The following is a 23,441-nucleotide window of genomic DNA, read 5'->3' on the forward strand; positions in this document are numbered from 1 at the left end:
CTAAATAAATAAATAAAACATTTTAAAAATGCAAAAAATACTTTAAAAAAATCAAACTCCTAGTCATACCATAACTTAAATGCTAAACTATCTTAATGGAGAATTATTTTTTTTTAAAAAGTGGTTACATCTTTAACTCAACTGATAAAAACAGAAGCATTTGATAATTTTCATTTAAATGAGAGTATCTGGGGACACAATTCATTCACTCATTCAATCAATCCACATGTATGAACTAAGTATCTACTGTAATAAGCCCTGCATTTCCATGGTGAGTAGATGAGCTGCACCTGGGCCTTATGGACTTACTCTTCTGTAAGGGGGAAAACAAGTAAGCAAGCTTACATAAAGTATTCTGTTTATGTAAAGTATTCTGAAAGAAAGTTGTGATGGTATTGAGTTCACTGTGTGTTTGGGATGAGGGGTAGGAGTGGTGGACATCTGTCATTAATTGCTGCATCAGCCCACTTCCCCAAACCCAGGGTCCTATGAGAAGGAATTCTTCCCTGTGGTATGTAGCTTTGACTGGAGGGCTGTTGCTGCAGTCTGGCTGGGCACAATTCAGGAGCCACTTGTCAAAAGAAATGAACTTTATTTTTAGAACTACAAACGCCAAACAAAACAGCTCCTCAGGAAAAAACCCTCAGAGCCCAACTGCCACCACCGGCTTCCCACAAGCCTCTCACCCACACAAGCCTCACCACCTCCCACAATCCTCCTGCTCTTGAGGCCGACTGGCTGGGTCGCGTGGGCAGAGCCAAAGAAGTCCCCCAATGAGCAGCTCCGTGGTCTGAAAGGGCAGGGAAACAGCCCAATGAACATCACCGCAGAGGAGCCAATCAGCTAGATGTTGCTGGGGCCGCTGTGAGCCAATCATCAGCTTTGCAGTCTGAAGGGCGGGGAAAGAGCCCAATGAACATCACCGCAGAGGAGCCAATCAGCTAGATGTTGCTGGGGCCGCTGTGAGCCAATCATCAGCTGGAAGTCTGAAGGGCAGGGAAACAGCCCAATGAACATCACCGCAGAAGAGCCAATCAGCTAGATGTTGCTGGTGCCGCTGTGAACCAATCATCAGCCGGCAGCTGGAAGTTTGCTGGGGCCCCTTTGGCTGTGGCTCTCAACATCTCCCCCTCTCTGTTTAAACAACAAGCATGTGGCTTAGGGACCGTGCCTGCCTTAGGTTGTCCAATACTACATATGGTCCTTACCCGTCTTCGGATGAGCTGACCTCAGGGCGTCAGCCTCTTGTCTTAGGTTGGTACCATTGTAATTGGATCTTACCCGTCATTGACTACCGGTCCAGTATACAGCCACACCTGTAGAGAGGTCTTTGTCATGACAAGCAGAAGGGAGGAAGATACACCAAGCCAATTGACGGCTCTTGTTGGAAAAATTGTACCACTGATGACATCATCAGAAAAAATACCCCAACATTAACACAAGTCGTTGCACCAACAGATAGTTCACAATGCATACAAGTGAGTTCACAATGCATACAAGTGACACATAGTTTAGGCAAGTTCTGCAAGCAGTTCAGTGATGGCTATTGCAGAAACTGTAGATTAGTTTTATCTTTGTCTTCACCGGCACTAGGATGAAGATAGGAATTCTGGCAATAATGGCTAAAGAAAAAATTATGTAACATTCCAGAAGGCACTAAAGGAAAACAATTTTCTTAACAATTTACATTCCTCACCGGCACTGGGATGAAGATAGGAATTCTGGCAATAATGGCTAAAGAAAAAATTGTGTAACATTCCAGAAGGCACTAAAAGAAAACAATTTTCTTAACAATTTACATTATCTTGAAGATAATTATTAAATATAATGAAAAGGAAAAGTGAAAGTAAACAAACAGATCTGATAACCTCCTTTTTTGTTTACATATTAAAACAATCCTTAATAGTTATTTACCCAATTTAAATTAAACCATTTAAATCACGTGAATAAAAAAAAACATTTGGATCCATTTTTTCATGAGCGCTCATCATATATGATATATGGACATACGTACATTCAAACATATAAAACAAAACACAAGTGTGCACACATAATATAATACATACAACACATAACATAATAGTAAAGGCCTTATAACTTTTTACAGGTGAAACCTCCATTGCAATGTTTAAAAACTCTATAGTAAAAAAAAAAATAGAACTGATCAGCAAAAGTTAACCTAGGTCTGTATGAGCTCAAAAAACAAAATAGAACTTCATGATATGGGAAAGGGCAATAATAAAATAGATATTGAAAAAAGCATCCTGGTTCTGTCGAAGATGTAAGGATAGCCAAATTGGAGTTTTGGATATCAACTGTTATGGATTTGAGCCAAATCATCTTCTTTTTGGTCTGTAGAAAGCTTTAGTTAATCTCTCTGGAATCTAAATCGGCTGCTGTTCTCCCTGTGGAAACACACAAACAGGCCCCTGACTCCAGACAACCAATGGGTCAGGACTTTAGTTAATCTCTCCGGAATCCAAATTGGCTGCTGTTCTTCTTGTGGAAACACACAAACAGGCCCCCAACTCCAGACAATCACTGGGTCAGGACCTTGGTTAATCTCTCTGGAATCCAAATCAGCTGCTGTTATTCCTGTGGAAACACACAAACAGACCCCCGACTCCAGACAATTACTGGGTCAGGACCTTTCCATTGTCCTGTTAGAATATCTTTCCAAAGTACCTTGGGCTTATGTACATTTTTTGGACACATATGCCTTTCTGCAGCACTAAGTCCTGATGAATCCAAATTTAAAAAGTTTAGAGTAAAAAGGGCTATTTTAAGTTTAACTTTGGGGAATATATACCCCTTCCCAATTCCCTCTTTTTGCTTTAATAAGTACATTTTAATAGTTTGATGAGCTCTTTCAACTATGCCTTGTCCCTGTGGATTGTATGGGATTCCTGTTATGTGAGTAATGCCAAATGATGAGCAAAATTGTTTAAAAGAGGTAGAAGTATAACCAGGGGCATTATCTGTTTTTAACTGTTTTGGAATGCCCACAGTGGCAAAATTTTGTAACCAATGAGCTATAACATCTTTAGTTTTTTCTCCGGCATGAAGGGAGCCCATCAAAAATCCAGAAGAAGTATCAATTGTAACATGCAAAAATTTTAATTTTCCAAATTCTGGCAAATGTGTGACGTCCATCTGCCAAATATGGTTAGGTATCAATCCTCTAGGATTGACTCCAAGATTAACTTATGGTAAAAAGGTCACACAATTTTGACATTGTTTTATTATTTGTCTAGCTTGTTCCTTAGTTATTTTAAAATGCTTTTGTAAAGTATTAGCAGTGACATGGAACCTTTTATGAAAATTTATAGCTTCTTCTATTGTAGAGAAAATATGTATGTCATGTGTAATTTTATCTGCTAAATCATTGCCCAAATTAGGGCTCCAGGCAATCCTGTATGTGCCCTGATATGTCCTATAAAGAATGGATCCTTTCTGTCCCAGATTAAACTTTGTATAGTGGAAAACAAAGAGAAAACAGTAGAAGAAGGGGAAATCCTACCAGCATCTTCAAGGGATACTATAGCATTAACTATATACTGACTATCAGAAAATAAATTAAATACAGAAACTTTAAACATCACAAAAGCTTGTAATACTGCATTAAGCTCTACCTTTTGAGCTGATTGTTTGGGTACTAAAAATGTAAAAGTTTGATCAGGTGTAACTATTGCTGCTGTACCATTATTTGACCCATCAGTGAATATATTTGGAGCATTCATGATAGGTGTTTTTCTTGTCATTTTTGGAAAAATTACAGGATTCAATGACCAAAGAGACAATAAAGGATTAGATGGTAAGTGGTTATCAAATGAAACATTAGATTTGCACATGATTATTGCCCAAGTATTTAACTCATTAGCTAATTCATCAATTTGATTCATACTATATGGAATAATAATTTTATTGGGAGAAATTCCAAATACTCCCTTTGCTGTTTTTATTCCTTTGAGTATTAATTTTCCTACAACCTCAGGATACCTAGTAAGAATAGTGTTAGGAGAATAAGATAAATGTATCCATAATAATGGACCTTCTTGCCAAAATACTCCTGTAGGAATATTTTTTTGTTGGTAGTACAATAAATAATAAAGGCAAACTTATATCAATTCTATCCAAATGCATATTTTCCATATATGTTTCAATGATTTTTAATGCCTTTCTTGCTTCAGGCGTTAACATTCCGGGTGAATTTGGATCTGATGGACCTTTGAGGATATCAAATAAAGGTCCCAATTCTCCTGTTGGAATACCTAGATAAGACCTTATCCAATTTATGTCTCCTAATAACTTTTGAAAGTCATTAAGTGACTTGAGTTGATCTACTCGTATTTGAATTTTTGGTGTACGGACCATGGTTGAGGATAATAGAACTCCTAAATAATTAATTGGAAGATTTAATTGTACTGTATCTATTGCTATCTCTTGATTATAATTTTTTAATAAGTTTCTAAGTGTGGCATAACTTTCTAGCAATGTATTTTTAGCTTTGTGTGATAATAATATATCATCCATATAGTGAAATATTTGTAGTTCAGGATTTTGATTTCTAAGTGGCTGGATTACTTTGTTAACATAAATTTGACACATAGTTGGGCTGTTAGCCATCCCTTGAGGGAGTACTTTCCATTCATATCTCTGATCAGGACCTTCATGATTCAGTGCAGGGATAGTAAATGCAAAACGTGGACTATCCTCAGGATGAATTGGAATTGAAAAAAAACAATCTTTAATATCTATAACTAAAACATACCAAGATTTTGGCAAAGCAGACAATTGAGGAATCCCCGATTGAGCAGGTCACATAATGACCATTTCATTATTAATGCCTCTTAAATCTTGCAATAATCTCCATTCACCAGATTTCTTTTTGATTACAAAAATGGGAGTATTATGGGGAGATACAGAAGGTTGTATATGTCCTTCTGCTAATTGTTGTTTGACCAGATCATAGGCTACTTGTATCTTTTCTTTAGTCAAGGGCCACTGAGGAACCCATACTGGTCTTTCTGATTTCCATGTAATTTTTATTGTCTCAGTGGCCCTTTGTGAAAATCCAACCCATGTCTGTCTGTTCCTTGATCTACTTGTATTGGTGCTGCTATAACTTGTTCTTGTTTTTCTAATCTTTTTCCTTTCCTAAAACCTTGTCTAGCCATAATAGTGGGTGCATTTTGATTGATATTATTTGTTAATGTCAAACCTAATTGATCTAAGACATCTCGTCCCCATGAATTTACGGGAAGATGATCCAATACATATGGCTGTATAGTTCCTTCACATCCTTCAGGATCCTTCCAATCTAATACCATTGCACTTCTATGGGGATTAGTCGCCACTCCTAGGCCTCGAAGGGTTTGAGTGGCTTGTTGTAATGGCCAATGTTTTGGCCATTCTTGACGAGATGATGTTAAGGTCTGCACCTGTATCCCGTAGCCCATTAAATTCATGTCCTTGAATATTTAGTTTTAGCATGGGGCGAGAATCTAAATTTAAAGAAAGCATAGCCCAATCTACACCTGTAGAGCCTAATCCCTTGGAACCTCTTTCTACAGCATGACTGGAAAATTTATCATGTAGGCTGGGTATTATTAGTAACTGTGCTATTCTATCTCCTGGTGAAATTACTGAAATACCCTTTGGAGAACTAGCTATAATTTTTACTTCACCTTCATAATCAGGGTCAATTACCCCAGGACTTATCAAAAGTCCTTTTAGAGTAGAAGAGCTGTGTCCCAATAATAAGCCTACTGTTCCTTTGGGAAGAGGTCCTTTTACCCCTGTGGGAATGATTTGAACTCCCATCTCTGGAGTTAGTACTGATCTGGCGGAGGCACAGATGTCCAACCCTGCGCTCCCTCTGGTTTGTCTGATGAGGGATCTGATGGACAATGTGTCCTGGGCACTACCTTGATGGGGTTGCTGGGTTCCTCCAGTGCTCCGTATATTTGTGGTTTGGGGCCCCGGAGCATTTGGGCCCCCTGTCCATTTTTTGGCAACAGAGCCCGATGCCTTTGTCCACGATATTGTGGATAAACACCCTGTCCTTGTTCGTTTTTTGATAATGGAGTACCCTCTATGGTGGTTTGAGAATGGAATTCATTAGCCCAATGTAATGGAGTACCCTCTATGGTGGTTTGAGAACGGCATTCATTAGCCCAATGTCTCCCTCTACGGCATCGTGGGCAAATACCCGGTATTCTACTACTTTGATACCTAGTTTTGTTAAACCCTCCTCCTATGGGGCAATTCCTTTTAAAATGTCCTGTTTGTTCACAATTGTAGCATGTTCTTGGCCTGGCATATAAAGCCTGTTTTACTGCAGCTGTCACAATTTGCCCTTGTTCATTAATGTCTCTGGCATCTAAAGCCTGTTTTAATGCAGCTGCCATGACTTGCTCTTGTTCATTAGTGTCTCAACATAATTTAATATATGTGTTTAAATCTTCCTGTTTCCATGGTCTAATGATATCTCTGCACCAACAATTCGCTTGGTCATAAGCCAGTTGTTTTATTAATGGCATTGCTTGTTCTGTATTACCAAAAATTCTGGTAGCTGTTTGAATAAGCCTATCTACAAATTCAGCATAAGGTTCATTAGCTCCTTGTATTACCTTAGATAATTGACCTTGTAAACCTCCATGTCCTTGTAAAGTCTTCCATGCCCTAATCGCCTCTGCAGCAATTTGTGAGTATACGCCAGGATCATGTGCAATTTGTTGCTGCTGATCCTCATAAGGTCCCTTTCCTAACAACATATCTAGATTTCTCTGAGGATAACCAGCTGCTGCATTTCGCTTAGCCGTCTCCTTGCAAAATTCCTCATTGGCAACCTTCCATAACAGGTATTGACCTCCATTTAGCACAGCTTTACACATATTAGCCCAATCTGCTGGCGTCATGTTCAAGTTGTTAATGGATTTGACTAAGCTTACAGTGAAGGGTGCTTGAGGACCATAGGTTGTTACAGCCTCTTTTAGCTCCTTCACTGTTTTGAAATTTAAGCCCTGGTAAATTCGCTGCCCTCCTACCTCAAATACAGGGCATGTTAATACTTGAGATCCTGTCTCAGGATCCCAACTATCAACTGCGGGGGTTGGGGGCCTCCCAGCATATGGAGGTGGCCTTGTTAGTTGGACATTGACATCCTCTGGTGATAGAAAGGTGTTAGTAGCAGTCTTCTGTAGAGGTGGCGCTGTTGGTTGGACCCTTACACCCTCTAGTGATAGAAAGGTGTTAGTAGCAGTCTCCTTTTGTAACTTTACCCCTGATGGCTTTTTCTGCTTTAAACTTCCTTCCTCTGTCTGACTAGTTCGAGAGACCTTCTCTTTTACTTGAATCTTTTTCTCTGTCTGACTAGTTCGAGAGACCTTCTCTTTTACTTGAATCTTTTCCTCTGAGTAGCTCGAGAGACCTTCTCTTTTACTTGAATCTTTTCCTCTGTCTGACTAGCTCGAGAGACCTTCTCTTTTACATGAATCAATATGTCTTCTCCTTCCTCTACCATTGTCCGAACTGAAGGCTTTGGACTAAGCAAACAAGATATGAACGTCCACAATGACAACGTGCCAACTGGCAGAGTCCCTGGGCTTTTCTTTTCTATTCTTTTTAAATCTTCACCATGATGGTTCCATTGTGAGATATTTAACAACTCCTCCTTAAAAAGCCATGGGATACATTTTTGTATTGTATCAATGTATGCCCTGACTGCTCTTGATTTTACTGGGATGCCTCCTTCCTCTAACAATTTACTTAATACTCTTTCAGTTTGTTTTTTACTAATTTCTGATCCCATATTTCTACTATTATACAACCCAACAAGATAACACCAAACAAAACTGAGATAGAATGAAATAAAAATGGAACAACAAAAAATCATTATAGCCTTTCTCCCTATCTGTTCCTCAGATGTGAGCAGTTTTTCTTCTGTCTCACTCATCTCCAGGGACAGTCAACTTAAAACAGAAGCAAAACAAAAGAGGAATCTTAAAATGGCTACCCATCCTGTCGCCCTGCCCTCAGGGGCGAGCAGTTTACTTACCCTCAGTCGCTCCCCGTGCGAGCCACCAAATGCTGCAGTCTGGCTGGGCACAATTCAGGAGCCACTTGTCAAAAGAAACGAACTTTATTTTTAGAACTACAAACGCCAAACAAAACAGCTCCTCAGGAAAAAAACCCTCAGAGCCCAACTGCCACCACCGGCTTCCCACAAGCCTCTCACCCACACAAGCCTCACCACCTCCCACAATCCTCCTGCTCTTGAGGCCGACTGGCTGGGTCGCGTGGGCAGAGCCAAAGAAGTCCCCCAATGAGCAGCTCCGTGGTCTGAAAGGGCAGGGAAACAGCCCAATGAACATCACCGCAGAGGAGCCAATCAGCTAGATGTTGCTGGGGCCGCTGTGAGCCAATCATCAGCTTTGCAGTCTGAAGGGCGGGGAAAGAGCCCAATGAACATCACCGCAGAGGAGCGAATCAGCTAGATGTTGCTGGGGCCGCTGTGAGCCAATCATCAGCTGGAAGTCTGAAGGGCAGGGAAACAGCCCAATGAACATCACCGCAGAAGAGCCAATCAGCTAGATGTTGCTGGGGCCACTGTGAACCAATCATCAGCCGGCAGCTGGAAGTTTGCTGGCAGCTGGAAGTTTGCTAGGGCCCCTTTGGCTGTGGCTCTCAACAGGCTGTTATTGGTATCTGTTTCTCCTTGTCACTTTCCACTTTGGCCAGTCCTATAATTTTTCTGGGTATACTTGGAGAGGAACCCATCATTGCTCCTTGCCATGGTAGGTGGAGGTAGGCTATGGAAAGCATTGGAGGTATTCAGCACTATTCTGATGTATTTCTTATGGGTTTCTAGAGGCATCTGATTCTACAGTTTCTTGTTTTTTGTTTTATAATTTGCCGTTTCTAGAGTGTCTTCTTTAGCTTTCTATAAACATAATTGTGCAAAATCGACCATTTTATAGAAGTGTTGCAATTCTATAAGATCTTGAATTTTTTTAAAACTAAAAAAATTTAAAATGTGGCTTGTTAAATAAATGGTACAATAAGAATTTTTCTATAGAGGTTTTTTTAAAAAAAGAATACTAGCAACAATTAATACTGGTGAGGATGTGGGCAAAAGTATACCCATACATTGCTGGTGGGACTGAAAATTGATGCAATAACTCTGAAAGCAGTATGAAGATTCCTCAAAACACTACGAATGGAACTACCATTTGACCCAATTGTACCACTCCTCAGTATATATCTCAAAGGAGTTAAAATCAGCATACTACAGTGTGGCACCCACACCAATGTTTACAGAAGCTCAACTCATAATAGCTAAGCTATGGAACCAACGTAGCTGCCCTTCAACAGATGACTGAGTAAAGAAAATGTGGTATATATACACAATGAAATTTTACTCAGCCATAAAAAGAATGACTTTATGACTTTTGTCTGTAAATGAATGGATCTGGAGACTACCATGCTAAATGAAATAGCCAATCCCCCAAAACCAAAGATTGAATGTTCTCTCTGATATGTAGATACTAACACAGAACAAGGGGGAGGGAAATAATAGAAGTTCAGTGGATTAGACAAAGGGGAATGAAGGCAATGGAGGAGAGATAGGAATAGGAAAGATAGTAGAATGAATCTAACATTACTTTCTTATGTTCATAATATATGAATATACCACCGTAAATCTCTACATCATGTACAACCACAAGAATGGGATCCTAATTAGAATAAGATACACTTCATGCCTGTATAATGTCAAAATATACTTTACTGTCATTCATATCTAAAGAGAATAATAATAATAATAAAAACAAACAGATGCCAGAGATTCAAGATGATGGATTAGAGGCACCTAACACCTGCTTCTCTACAAGTTAGAATCAAAATAATATGAGTGTAGCTGCGGATTGAGATGGGTGACCATGAGAGAATGCTGGAATTCCATAGTGGAGAGACTGAAATTTGGAAATACACAGAGATTTTGGATAGTGGAACAGTGAAAGAATAGCCCTAGTACCAATCACAAGGCAGCACAACGGGGAGGAGAAGGTATAGGCGAAGAAGGGAGAACCCCAGTGAGCTCTACTAGTGCAGGATTTAGCATCCTAGAGACATAATCTAAACAGATAACAGACCTATAATCAGCATAGAGAGGTAATTCTGGAGAAATTCTCCACATTTCCTAGCACATTCTCACAGTGCTATAACTGGGAGTCATCCTGAGAAGGGTCTTACAGTCTGAGCTTACTGCTCTGGGAGTCAAAGTTTCCTGCTTTTCTTATTTCCAAGAGGAAGATATAACTGCACTGACTGCAGAAGCTTCTAAATACCTGGATGGCTGAGCAGGTAAAACAAAACCTGGGAACAACTTCAGAAGCAGACTTCAAGTTCTCATTTCAAAGCAAAATCTTTTTTAAAAGTTTAAACTATTATTTGGGCTGGGGATGTGGCTCAAGTGGTAGAGCGCTCGCCTGGCATGCGTGTGGCCCAGGTTCAATCCTCAGTACCATATACAAAGATGTTGTGTCCACCGAAAACTAAAAAATAAATATTAAAATTCTCTCTCTCTCTCTCTCTCTCTCAAAAAAAAAAAAAGTTTATACTATTACACTGTGATAAATGCGGTCTTGCTGATTCCTGAGATGCCGTGAAGGCATCTTCCCTATTGTCTGTATGCAAAATACTTGGTTTCTCATTAGTGGCACTAATTTCTTCAGCAATGAGATTTTCCTTGCACCAATTTTACACCTGCTTATTTTCTGAAGTGCAAGTTTTTCACATAGTTTGTGTGTGTGTGTGTGTGATTTTGCTTACTAATTATCACAGTAAACTTGACTAAAGGTGGCAGGAAATACCCATGCCACCACTTGAATGCCTTGAAATTTACTCACTTTAAATTCAGCTTCACACAACTTAAGATATGGAAAAATGTAGACAAGTTCTTTGCCAGATATTACATGAATAGCCTCTAGTTCAGTCCCCAGTGGAGTCCCCATTCCCATTTGAAACCTCATGAGCACAATCTTCACAATTAGCAGTCTTACTAGCATTCTGGTCTTCAAAGCTCACACCAGAATTGACCATTAAGCTCTGTTTACAACATTCTAGTCCTTCTCTAGCCCATAACTCCAAGTCTTTCCAAACTCCTCATGTGAACCATTTCCAAAGGCTTCTGAACCATATGGTCAGGGATAGTCACAGCAATAACACCACTTCTGAATAACAGCTTTTTGTGTCAGTCAATTTTTTGTTACTATAACAAAAATACCTGACACAAGCAACTTAGAGGAGCATAAGTTTATTTTTAGCTCACAGTTTCAATGGACTCAGTCCATGGTGAGCTGGCTCCATTGCTCTAGGCCTGAGGTGAAGAAGAACATCATAGTGAAAAAGTATGGTAGAGAAAAGCAGTCAGCTCATAGAAGCCAAGAAAGGAGAAACAATGAGAGTGGGCAGGAGGGAGAAAGTGGATGGGGAGAAGATAAACCCTTCCACGACATGCCTCCAATGATCTACTGATAGACCCAACCTGATCTTTTCTTAAAATTGGGCATCTCGCCATAAAACCATGAAAAGATAATTTCAGCTTTACTATAAATTACTGCAAATTCTGAGCCTACTTGGAATGCCTGCCCGTGCCCTGAACTCACCCATGTCCGGTTTTCCCTGATCAGATAACAACCCTTTCCTAAATCTTAGTGACGCCTCATAAATTCTGTCTTCCCTGGCCGGATAATGACCCAGAGTCTCTAAGATCTCCATAAATTCTGATGCCGGGGCCAGCAAAAATGTAAACTTGTGTTATGCTCCTCAGAGTGTTGTTATCTGTAACCCCCCTTTGTGTAACTTTTTGGGCTATAAAAGTGGGCCACAAAGAAGCCTCAGGGGGCTCTTTCTGCAGACCCTTAAGGTCAGAGGAGCCGGCACAGCAACCCCAAAGAAAAAGCCCAAGAAAAACTTTTCCTAGAAATTTGGTGGAATCAACCAGTTACCTCTGATCTTATCCTCTTAATCAAAGCATCTAACTGTGTCAGAGTTACCATCTAAAACTACAAGAGGGGGAATCCAACATGGCCGCTGGCGAGGAAGCAGCGATTCCAATGTCTCCACATTAACGGGATCGGAAAGACCCATTGGAACAGCGGCAGTCTACCTACTGAGGAACTTCTAGCAAAATTCCGTGAAGAGGGGACTTGCCGGGATTTGGTAGGCTTATTAGAAGTGTCAGTTTGTGGCCGCCGGGACTCGGGGCCTGGGGACTGCGGTACTTGCCGGGGAGGGGCTGTCGCCTCCCGGGCCCCAGGCGCCGCTGGAGCCGCGAGCCGGAGAGACACGGAGCGGGCTACGGTGTGGCCAGAAGCCGGGAACGCCGGGGGCGGAGAGAGCGGCCGGGGCGGCACTGGCTGTGGAGGCCGCGGCGGAGCGAGGCGCAGGAGCCCGAGGCTGAGACACACCGGAGGGAGTGGGAGCGAGCGCCCCGCCATCATCCCGAGAAGAGGAAGACGGCGGCGGGAAGTGAGTAAGCCGCTCCGTGCTCCGCGCCGCCGCGTTTGAAAAGATGAGACAAACAGCTGAGACTCAGCATTAATACATCCAGCTGAAACAACTGGTCAGCCCTTCTCAGCCTGCGGAGGTAAATGCCTACCGAGCCTTCATAAGTAGTGGCCACAGGTTCCAAATGGGGCTTGAGAGACAGTAAGGACCCACCCGTTGCATTGGTCGCCCGGCAAAGGGAAACGAACTGTCGCCATTTGCAAGAGACACCACTATGGCAAAGAACTGACGTCACCAGACTGCGGCGGAGGAGATAACTTCATTGAAACCTGCTGCTACAGGTGTGTAAACCCCTAGCCTTCCCTCTCCACACATCGGGGAAACCTTAAGGGCCCCTCCCAGTTCTCCCATGAGTGCTACAGCCAGCCCGAGGGAATCAGAGGTGGGGCGGGACCACCACTCCCACCAGGGCTGACTGCTGAGGTCTCTTGCACCAGCTACGGGGGAGTGGCAACCGGAGGGCAAGTAAAATTCGCTGAGGATTCTCAGCCCCAAGCTCTACAAACTTAGGGTCTGAGGGAATGGCAAACTGGAAGAGTGAGCCCAGTCGTTCATGAAAACAGGGCTCCCGGGAGCAGCAGACCTGGAGTGTAGCCAGTATTATGGTGAGAGGGGACTGGCTAGAGGAAAAGTGGGAAGTGACTAGACACAAGAGGAGGCCCTAGGCACCCAGGATTGGAGACTCGCCCAGTCAGGGAGGAGCTGCTGTACAGTGATTGATTCCTGCGTACTGACAGGAGAAACTTGACCTGGTGGGCACAGTGCCACCTACTGGAAGAGAAGTTAATCAAACTCTAAGACGGCAGTTTTTTTTTTTTTTTTTTTTTGATTTGGGTTTTTCTTTCATCTTCATTTTTCTATCTTGTTGTTTTTTTTTTTAATTTTTTTTCTTTTTCTTTTTTCCCTTCTAATTTTAATTTTAATTTTTTTAATTATTATTATTAATTTTTAAATTTTTTTTCTTTTTTTAGTTCCTATTTCTTTCTTCTTTTGTCTTTTCATTTTTCTTATCCCCCCTTCCTTGAATTCTACCTGCCTACTCTCACTCTCTTTAGTGACTTCTTCCCTTCCCTTCTAATACCTTTCCTCCCAAGCATCAAATAAATTTATAGGAGTAAACAGTAACTCAGCAGTCAAAAAGAACAAGAAGCAACATGAGCAGCTTCAAGAAGCAAGGAAGAAAAGGAGTACAAACAATGCAGGACAGCCTAAATATTCAGGAGGACCTAGAGTCATCAGAAAAATGGTCATATAAAGACCTCAAGGAACACCTCAGACAGATGGAATGGAACCTTAAAGAGGATACAAGACAGCAAATTCAAGCAGCAAAAGAACACATTGAGAATGAATTACATAAAAAGATAAAAGAAGAAGTTAAGCATCTCTATCAGGAGATAGAGATTATAAAAAATAATCAAACAATAATTCTAGAAATGAAGGAAACGATAAACCAAATTAAAAACTCAATTGAGAGTATCACTAACAGAGTGGAGCAAGTAGAAGCCAGAACGTCAGATAATGAAGACAAAATATACCATCTTGAAAAGAGTCTAGCCAACTCAGAAAGGCTGGTAAAAAATCACGAGAAAAACATCCAAGAGTTATGGGACAACATAAAAAAACCAAACTTACGAGTCATCGGGATAGAAGAAGGTACAGAGATTCAAACCAAGGGAATGAGAAACCTGCTGAATGAAATAATTACAGAAAACTTTCCAGAAATAAAAAAAGGAAACAGATATACAAATTGAAGATGCATACAGGACACCGAGCACACAAAATCAAAGTAGACCAACGCCAAGACACATTGTCATGAAGATATCCAATATACAGAGCAAAGAGAAAATATTAAAAGCTACAAGAGAAAGGAGACAGATTACATTCAGGGGTAAACTAATAAGGTTAACAACGGATTTTTCACCACAGACACTGAAAGCAAGAAGGTCATAGAACAATGTATTTCAAACACTGAAAGACAATGGATGCCAACCAAGAATTCTGTATCCAGCAAAATTAAGCTTCAGGTATGACAACGAAATAAAGATCTTTCATGATGAACAAAAGTTAAAAGAATTTGCAGCCAGAAAACCAGCATTGCAAAGCATTTTGAGCAAAACACTACACGAGGAAGAAATGAAAAACAATAACCAAAACCATCAGTGGGAAGTGCCTCAGTAAAGACAGAGGGTGAAGGGAAAGATAATCACGGAGAAACAAACTAATTTTTTTTTTTTAAAAAAGGGATAAACAATCAAACATGGATGGATGTTCAAACCATATATCAATAGTAACTCTGAATGTTAATGGCTTAAATTCTCCAATAAAGCGACATAGGCTGGTATCATGGATTAAAAAAACAAATCCAACAATATGCTGCCTCCAGGAGACACATCTGATTGGAAAAGACATACACAGGCTGAAGGTGAAAGGATGGGAAAAAATATACCACGCACACAGTTCTCTTAAGCAAGCAGGAGTGGCCATCCTCATATCGAATAAAATCGACTTCAAGACTAAGTTAATCAAAAGGGATAAAGAAGGTCATCATATACTGTTAAAAGGAACCATTCACCAACAAGACATAACAATTATCAATATTTATGCACCAAATAATGGTGCTGCGACATTCATAAAACAAATTCTCCTCAAGTTCAAGAATCAAATAGACCACAACACAATAATTATGGGTGACTTCAACACACCTCTCTCACCATTGGACAGATCCTCCAAACAAAAGTTGAATAAAGAAACTATAGAACTCAATATCACAATCAATAACCTAGACTTAACTGACATATATAGAATATATCAACCATCATCAAATGGATATACTTTTTTCTCAGCAGCACATGGATCCTTCTCAAAAATAGACCATATATTATGCCATAGGGCAATCCTCAGTAAATATAAAGGGGTGGAGATAATACCATGCATTTTATCTGATCATAATGGAATGAAACTGGAAATCAATGATAAAAGAAGGAAGGAAAAATCCTACATCACATGGAAAATGAACAATATGTTCATTTTGAATGATCAATGGGTTACAGAAGACATAAAGGAGGAAATCAAAAAATTCTTAGAGATAAATGAAAATACAGACACAACATATCGGAATCTATGGAACACAATGAAAGCAGTTTTAAGAGGAAAATTCATCGCCTGGTGGTCATTCCTCAAAAAAAGAAAAAACCAACAAATAAATGAGCTCACACTTCATCTCAAAGCCCTAGAAAAGGAAGAGCAAAACAACAGCAAATGTAGCAGAAGGCTAGAAATAATTAAAATCAGAGCGGAAATCAATGAAATTGAAACAAAAGAAACTATTGAAAAAATTAAAAAAACTAAAAGTTGGTTCCTCGAAAAAATAAATAAGATCGACAGACCTTTAGCCATGCTAACGAAGAGGAGAGAGAACTCAAATTACTAACATACGGGATGAAAAAGGCAATATCACAACAGATGCTACAGAAATACAGAAGACAATTAGAAATTATTTTGAAAACCTATATTCCAACAAAATAGAAGATAGTGAAGACATCGATAAATTTCTTAAGTCATATGATTCGCCCAGACTGAGTCAGGAGGATACACACAATTTGAACAGACCAATATCAATGGATGAAATTGAAGAAGCCATCAAAAGACTACCAACCAAGAAAAGCCCAGGACCGGATGGGTATACAGCGGAGTTTTACAAAACCTTTAAAGAAGAATTAATACCAATACTTTTCAAGTTATTTCAGGAAATAGAAAAAGAGGGAGCTCTTCCAAATTCATTCTATGAGGCCAACATCACCCTGATGCCGAAACCAGGCAAAGACACCTCAAAGAAAGAAAACTACAGACCAATATCTCTAATGAACCTAGATGCAAAAATCCTCAATAAAATTCTGGCGAATCGAATACAAAAACACATCAAAAAAATTGTGCACCATGATCAAGTAGGATTCATCCCTGGGATGCAAGGATGGTTCAACATACGGAAATCAATAAATGTTATTCACCACATCAATAGACTTAAAGATAAGAACCATATGATCATCTCAATAGATGCAGAGAAAGCATTTGACAAAGTACAGCATCCCTTTATGTTCAAAACATTAGAAAAACTAGGGATAACAGGAACTTACCTTGACATTGTAAAAGCTATCTATGCTAAGCCTCAGGCTAGCATCATTCTGAATGGACAAAAGTTGAAGGCATTCCCTCTAAAATCCGGAACAAGACAGGGATGCCCTCTATCTCCACTTCTATTCAATATAGTTCTCGAAACACTGGCCAGAGCAATTAGACAGACGAAAGAAATTAAAGGCATAAAAATTGGAAAAGAAGAACTTAAATTATCACTATTTGCAGATGACATGATTCTATACCTAGAAGACCCAAAAGGGTCTACAAAGAAACTACTAGAACTAATAAATGAATTCAGCAAAGTGGCAGGATATAAAATCAACACGCATAAATCAAAGGCATTTCTGTATATCAGCGACAAAACTTCTGAAATGGAAATGAGGAAAAACACTCCATTCACAATATCCTCAAAAAAAATAAAATACTTGGGAATCAACCTAACAAAAGAGGTGAAAGATTTATACAATGAAAACTACAGAACCCTAAAGAGAGAAGTAGATGAAGATCTTAGAAGATGGAAAAATATACCCTGTTCATGGATAGGCAGAACTAACATCATCAAAATGGCGATATTACCAAACGTTCTCTATAGGTTTAATGCAATGCCAATCAAAATCCCAACTGCATTTCTTGTAGAAATGGGACACCCATAGCACAAGAGTTAACAACAAGAATCAACAAATGGGACTTAATTAAACTTAAAAGTTTTTTCTCAGCAAGAGAAACAATAAGAGAGGTAAATAGGGAGCCTACATCCTGGGAACAAATTTTTACTCCTCACACTTCAGATAGAGCCCTAATATCCAGAGTATACAAAGAACTCAAAAAATTAGACAATAAGAAAACCAACATCGTCTTAATGGCTCGCCTCTCAACCATACTTCTGGTAAAATGCCAGGGGCCATTCCGACTCGCTGTGGCTCTCAACAAATCTCACACTAAATGAAAGCATTCCCAATAAGATCATGATCAAGAAATGGTGTCTATACTCACTCAACTCTTATTCAATATTAGAAATTATAGCCAGAGCAATAAAATTAACAAATAAAATTGGAAAGGAAAAATTGAAATTGTACCTATTTACAACCTGATTTTACACATTAAAAACTCTAAAAGCCTCACCAAAAGTCTTAATTCCAAAAAAAAATCAATACATAAAAGATATGTATTTTCTCCTATAATAATATTGATGAGAAAGAATACAGAAAAGCAATGCCATTTATAGCAGCATGAATAAATAAATAATAAAATATCTAGGAATAAATCTAAATAAAGAGGTAAAAGAACTTTAAAATGAAAATTATAAAACACTGAAGAAACTGAAAAAGACACTAGAAGGTAGAAAGGATTAAGATTTATGATCTACAAATCTACAAATCAAAATATCAATCAAAATACCATGAATTGTTTTCACAGAACTATGGGGGTTGGGGGAAATCCTAAAATTCATATGGAAGCAAAAAAAAAAAAAAAAAAAAAACTCTAAATAGCTAAAACAATCCTGAGCAAAAAGAGCAATACTGGGGATATCACAACATCTGATTTCTAAATACACCATACAGCCATAGTAACAAAAATAGCACAATATTGGCATAAAACCACATCCTTAACAAATGGTGCTGGAAAAAATGGATATCAATATGTTGAAGATTGAAAGTACATCCCAATCTCTCACCCTGTGCCAAAATCAACTCAAAAATGTAAGATCTTAAAATTTGAAAGTACTAGAGGAAAGCACAGAGAAGACACTTCAAGTTAATGGCACAAGCATGATTTCCTAAATATGACTACAAAACAAGAACTGATAAACTACATCAAATTAAAAAAACTTCTGCATAGCAAAGGAAATAATCAACAGAGTGAAGAGAATCTACATAATGGAAGAAAATCTCTGTCAGTTATTCATCTGACAGAGTATTAATATCCAAAATGTATAAAGAAGTAAAAATATTTAACAGAAAAACAGGGAATCCAGTTAAAAATGAGCAAATGACCTCAACAGACATTTCTCAAAAGTGTTAGGGTAGCTGGAACAAATACACATAAGAGACCCATCTCGTGAGTTCAAGCAAAGGTTTACCGACAGAGAATATCTGCTAGGCTGCTCTTTTGCAAGGTGCAGCAGGCAGAGTCACTTGAGTAGAGGTTTTATATCTTTTTAAAAAAACAAAACAAAACAAAACAAGGAACAAGAACAAGAACAAGCTGGAAATGATCTTAGGTGCAGCAGGCTCTAGAACTGACCTTGGGTACAGGTGGCTGAGTAACAGCAGATTTTTTATATAGGGACCTTGGAAGGGGATGGTTATAGGAACAGGGTATCTTAAGTTTCTTTTTCTTGGCAGCGTGTAAGTTTTGTTTCTGAGGCCCAGAACCAAAATGGAGTTACTTAGGTCTAGGGATCTAACAAAACAAATTACAGACAATAAACATATGAAAAAGGGCTCAATGTCTTTGTAGCCATCAAGAAATGCAAATCACAACTACACTGAGATTCCATCTCATCCAATTGGAGTAACTAATATCAATTAATCAACAAATGGTGGCAAGGGCATGGACAAAAAGGAACACTCATACACTGTTGCTGGAACTATAAATTATTATAGTCACAAATTATTCCTCCACACATGGAATCCATGTGGAGGGTCTGCAAAGAAAAATACAAAAAAAATCATAACTGGTACATGATCCAGCTATGCCACTTCTTGATATATATACAAATGAAATGCAGTCAGCAAACAAAAGAAATACTTTCCTACCAGTGTTTATTGCAGCACTTACAATAGCTAAGATATGGATTCAATCCAGGTGCTAGTCAACAGATGAATGGATAAATTAAATATGGTATGCACACATACCAAATACTATTCAGCTATAAAAAAATAAAATCATTTCATTTGCAGGAAAATGGATGGAGGACATTGTGTTAAGTGAAACATGCCAAACATAAAAAGACAAGCATTGCATGTTTGGTCTCATATGTGGAAACTAAATATTTTTAAAAAGATGATCTGCAAGAAGACAAGCCCAGCCCTAAAATTCTGTTTTCTATATGATCTAAGCTATTGTTGAGACTGCCAACTGAACATTTTGATTGTGTCTCATTTCCATGATCTCTGTTTGGTTCCTTTTTAAAATCTTGATATTTCCTTATTGAAATGCTCTTTCATTTCCCATATTTTCTCTCTAAGTTCATTTTCTAGATCTTTTTTTAGTTCATTAATCATTTTGCCCATCAGCTTTTTTACTTCTCTGGGATTTCATCTCACCAGTATCAGAGTATTCAATTATTGGGGGGATATAGAATTACTATCATGCAGTTATTTCACTACAGAAACAAAATTTTTCTTGTTGAGGTTTTTAAAATAGAAGTTTTTCTGGGGATTCAATCTTACAGTCTCCTAATTAAGAGGAAATCTGTGTAATATAGATATCTTGGGTCTCTTATGTGTATTGTTCGTATCTCTTACCCAAGCCAGTTGAAGTGAAAAGTCTGTATGAGAGCACCGCTGCCTCCTTAACTTGCAGATTGTATCACATCCCCTCCACCCCCCAAAAAAGCCTCATTTGATGTGCTGGGGTAAAATCTGTAGTGTAGACAGGGGAGTAGACAAAAACAAAACAGAATATATTAAAGTATGAAAATTTCACAGAAAAGTCCATTAATTTATACAATTAATGTGTTAATATAATAGGAAGAGGGGTGAAGTGATCACAAGTTAATAAAACAAAAGTCAGCTATGTTTTGCCTAAAATTCATTTGAAATAACATCATTAAGAAAGGGTGAAAGATAAGAATAAAAGAGGATCAAAAATGGGAAATCAGAGGAATCCAAAATATCAGAGCAGCTCACCAAGACTAAATTAAAGCAGCAGTTCTGTAATAGAAAATTGACCCTGCAGAGCACAGAAGAGCAAAGGACACCTTTGTTTGAATCTAGTAGTCTGAACTCTGCTTAAGGACTACAGTGGATAAGGACTGATTAGGGTCAGACATAAAGTGGTCGTTTTTAGCCAGTTTTTGGTTTTTGTTTTGTTTTTTTCCTGCTGTGACTAAAAAGTCCCAACCAGAACAACTGTAGAGGAGGAAAAGTTTATTTGAGCACTCATGATTTCAGAGGTCTTAGTTCATAAAAGGACAGCTCCATTCTTCTGGGCTCCAGATGTGGCAGAACCTCATAGTAAGAGTTTCACAGGAAGCAGAGAGAGAGAGACTCCACTTTCCAGATACAAAATATATACCTTGTATTCCCCCTACTCCTCCCCTCCTCTCCCATCATTTCTCTCTATCCAATCTAATGTGACACACTTTTTTTTTCTTTTTCTCATCACAACATCATATATGTATTCTGTATAATGATGAGGTTCTCCTTCCATCTTCCATGAAGGGCAGCAGAATAGAATAGACATTATGATTGATGTATGTATATAGGTGACTCTATGACCAGTGTGATTCTGCAATCTGTACAATTAGAAAAATGAGAAATTATACCCCAATGATACAAATGTATGAATTGCCAAGATCATTGTAATGTCATATGTAGATAATATAAAAAATTAAAAAATAAAAAATATATATATACCTTGTAGACACATCCACAATGAATCACTTCCTGTAGCCACACCCCACCTCCCTATAGTTACCACTCAGTTAATCCCATTAGAAATTAATTCACTGATTTGGTTAAGGCTATGTATAACCCAACCATTTTCCTCCAAATCTTGCACTGTCTCACACATGAGCTTTTGGGGGACACTTTATATCCATACCATAACAGTGGTGTTCTCCACACCAGCTCTGAAGGGGCTAAAGGACAAACTGGCACATGTTACAGATTTTACCCCAGCACATCAAATGAGGCTTTTTTGGGGTGAGGGGATGTGATACAATCTGCAAGCTAAGGAGGCAGTGATGCTCTCAAAGGCTTCAAGAAAACAGTATCAGATTACTTATGGGGGGACCAATTTGGATCTCAGCTGATTTCTCAACCCAGACCCTCAAAGCTAGGTCCTAGAATAACATATATCAAGTTCTGAAAGAAAATGGATGCCAACCAAGAATCCTGTATCCAGCAAAATTAAGCTTCAGATTTGAAAATGAAATAAAAATCTTCCATAATAAACAAAAAAGTTAAAACAATTTGCTACTAGAAAGTCTGTACTCCAGAACATTCTCAACCAAATATTCCATGAAGATGAAATGAAAAAAAGTAAAAACCAGAAAGGGAGGAACTATACTAAAGGAATCGTCAATTAAAGGAGAAACCAATTCAAATTAAAAACTAGAAATAAACCAAAATGACTGAGAATACAAATCATATCTGAATAATAACTTTGAACATTAATGGCCTAATTCATCAATCAAAAGATGCAGACTGGCAGATTAGATTAAAAGCCAAGACCCAACAAAATGCTGTCTCTAAGATATAGTCAAAGACATCCACAGATTGAAGGTGAAAGAATGGGAAAATATATCTCACTCACATGGATCACATTAAGAAGCAGGGTTTCTATCCTCATATCACATAAAGTGGACTTTAAACCAAAGTTAATCAGAAGGGACAAAGAAAAACATTTCATACTGCTTAAGGGAACTATACATCAACAAGGCATAACAATCATAACTATCAAGAAAACAAAAATGTACAAAGGCTTGTTTGATGTACATCAAACAAACCTTTTCAAAATCAAGAATCCAAAAAAATCATAAAACAAAAATACTGGGTAACTTTAACCTGCATCTGTCACCACAGGATATAGACTCTAAACAAAAACTAAAAAAAGAAGCTATACAAGTGAAAAAATACAATTAATAATTTATACTTAATGGACATGTATAGAATGTTTCATCCATCAATGACTGAATATACTTTCTTCTCAGCAGCACATGAATATATTACAATTGTATGCCAATGTATGTTATATAAGCTATCATATATGTTGGCATACAATTGTAATATTACCTTAATACATTTTCAGCATCTGCAAGGTTATTTTGATAGCTCCCTTTCCATTGATACTAATTTCTGTGGTTTTGTTTTTTTGATTAGACTTTTTTGATTTTTATCAAATTTTAGCTGTATTATTTCTTTTTCTATTTCATATATTTCTTCTCCTACCTTTATTTTTCCTTCCTACTAAAAAATTTGAAAATAATTGTATTGATTAGAATTCTAGCTTCTTTCTGATATAAGTATTTTAAGTTATAAGTGTTCACCTAGTACTGTTTCTTCCCAGAGATCCTGATATTTTAAGCTTTTATTATCATTTAGTTCAAAACACTTTTCATTCACTTTCCTTCCTTGGCCTCTGAGATATTTATAAGTGTGCCATTTAATTTTGAAATAGTTGACATGTGGGGGTGGGGTTCTATATATCTTAAGATGATTGATATCTAATGTAATAAATCATGCAGGAAACACAGTCTGTATGATTTCAAATTTTAAAAAAAGTAATGGAAATCCTTTTTATATTGATTGTAATTTTTACAGACATGTCAAGACTGATCAAACTGCATACTTCAAATATGTGCATTTTATTGTACTTCAATTTTAGATCAATAAAGCTGTGGGGGAAAAAGAAATTACATAAACACATGGACATTAAACAATCCACTTCTAAACAATGAATGGATCATAAAGGAAATAATGAGAATAGAGGAAAATCACATCAGAATCTCTAGGACATTATGAAGATGGTTCTAAGGAGAGTTTATAGCTATTAAGTTTCTATAT

General features: G+C 38.3%; 1 long non-coding RNA gene across 2 annotated transcripts in view; it reads right to left on the reverse strand.

Moving 5' to 3' along the window:
* Positions 1–312: 312 nt before the first annotated feature.
* The window catches only part of LOC308633980, a 28,358-nt gene continuing 5,229 nt past the window's right edge, over positions 313–23,441 (reverse strand). Inside the window, exons 4-6 of one of the 2 annotated variants that reach the window (XR_014018925.1) lie at positions 8,255–8,539; positions 8,060–8,123; positions 313–889 (exon numbers count right to left, since the gene is read on the reverse strand). This is a non-coding gene — a long non-coding RNA (uncharacterized lncRNA). The other variant, XR_014018926.1, reaches the window with a different exon arrangement.

The sequence above is a fragment of the Spermophilus citellus genome, assembly GCF_964194105.1.
Source record: "Spermophilus citellus genome assembly, chromosome: 15".
NCBI classification, from domain to species: domain Eukaryota; kingdom Metazoa; phylum Chordata; class Mammalia; order Rodentia; family Sciuridae; genus Spermophilus; species Spermophilus citellus.